This window comes from Sorex fumeus, unplaced genomic scaffold (genome assembly GCF_029834395.1).
Source record: "Sorex fumeus unplaced genomic scaffold, SorFum_2.1 ptg000008l, whole genome shotgun sequence".
In the NCBI taxonomy this organism is placed as follows: domain Eukaryota; kingdom Metazoa; phylum Chordata; class Mammalia; order Eulipotyphla; family Soricidae; genus Sorex; species Sorex fumeus.
In genome coordinates, this window is record NW_026606065.1 from 25,104,638 (window position 1) to 25,106,788 (window position 2,151).

Genomic DNA, 2,151 nt, shown 5'->3' on the forward strand with positions numbered 1-2,151 from the left:
TAGACATAAACTATATAATATAGATGTGTGGTAGCTATTTGTTTAATTAAAATTTCAATTTGTTGATTTTAAATGGTGGTTAATTTTTTTCCAAATTCTTATGGAAAATTTGAGAAAATTTTTCCCAGATAGAGAGATTTTACCATTTCCCCAATTCTTTATCTGGAATCATGTATGTGTTCACATCCATTTCATGTAAAGAGAGGGGTTCGGCAGGGTGATACCATTTCACTTGGCACCTGAGTGGGCAGGAGGAAGAGAGGAGCATGGAATGCCTTCAAGAGCATCGAAGAAATAGCCAAGAGGACAAAGAACCTCCCGCTCTGGGCACATCTCTTCAATTCCACCATTCTTCCTACATTAACATACTCCTCAGAGACCTGGGCCCTACAAAGAGAGAATGAGAATGCTATTTGGATCACTCAAAGAGGAATCGAAAGAGCTATGCATCTCAAGTGAAAAAAGGAATCACACTTCACTCACGTGAGAGAAGGAATCCAGAGTTCCGACCTCCATCAACGGTCAAGAATAAGGGACACTGTCTCATTTGCCAAGGCGTCAAAATCAAATGGGCTGGACACATAATGCGATTTGCAGATGACCAGTGAGTGGACTAGAGCTGTTACCGACTGGATTCAACGGGATGTCTAAAGATTGTGTGACCGCCCACCTACATATGGTCGGACTTCTTCATCAAGATCCTGAACGAACAGTTTGAGGTTCTTTGTGTTCCTGGAGCGAGCAGACACCATTAAGCTACACTAGCACAAGACAGGGACAAGTGGGGACATTACTGGCACCTGCTTGAGCAAATCAATGAGTAACAGGATGTCAAGTGATCAAGTGATTAAAATATTTTTTAGTTACTTACTATATGGCAGCTAGTTCTATCTCTAGAACCAATATTAACCAATATTCAATGAAAATTTACCAAGGATTAAATGTTAAAGTGTTGTTGAAATAATAAACTCCACAAGTTTAGAGCATTACAGGATAAGGGGCTTGGAGTCTTCAGGAGGTAGGGTGAGAAATTATCAGTGGAAATGAATCTGATGGTCAATGCTGAGGATGCATTTGGTAGGTGGAAGTCACAACTTTCAAACATGGATCTAGGTGTCATTCTAAAGTTAGGATGAAGTGAGATTGAAGTCTATGAATAGTTTATTCTAATTAGGGAGATGACTCTTAGTAAGCTGGATGTTTCAGAGTCCATCTGGTGAAAGTCTGTAAGACAGAGTTCTGCATCCCACAGGAGATACTCATCTGGGAGCTGGAGTTTCAACGATGCTCATGGTCCCACCTTCTTTCCTGCCCTGTACATGTGGGGCCACCAATACCCTATTACTTACTTGTAAAAAGTCTTTCCATATGTGTTTTCCAGTGCTGTGCCTCACTGATACAACCAGGGGCAGAAGGTAGCTATATGAAAACATATCCACGTATGGAAAGAAAGTGTCAGAAATTAGAGGACCAGAATGAGCTCCCCTATTGGGGTGAGGGTCAGTGCTGGCTTGAGATGTGCAAATGCTTTTGGTTTCACTCTGAGTGAAATGTAAAGAAATAGGAGGGTTCCAGGAAAGGAGGGATGAGAATTGCATATGCAAAGGGAACACACACACGAACACACACACGAACACACATACAATTGAACACAGACATATGGGGCACATGAGTGGCATCTGGGGATACATTCTTGGGCTTTCTCTAGCGAAATGAGTGAAATTACTGCTTCCAGACCGGTCCACTTTTGGAATATATTCTGAAGGTAAAGTAAACAGGATTTAGTTTTTGACTAGGTATAGATTTGGGAGAACACAAAGGAGTCAAAGCTGACCGTATATAATCAGCCTGAGATCTAGATCTTAAATGGCCTTGAAAGAGAAGAAAAAACTCTCAGAGAAACGGGCTTAGGGAGGTGAGCAGACGCCTTGTCCCAAATTTTATTGAATCTGAAGTCATGGCTGTAATCTTGACCAACTCCTACAGATACTATGAGGAAGTTTCCACTGTAAGCCTGGGGGTATCTCTGGAGTGGGCATGGCTGTCGGAACATGAAGGAGACGCTGCAGGACAAAGGAACTGAGTGTGGAAAGAAATCAGAAAGAACCTTTCTGGATACAGGACTACAACCCTTCAGCATCAATGGATTAA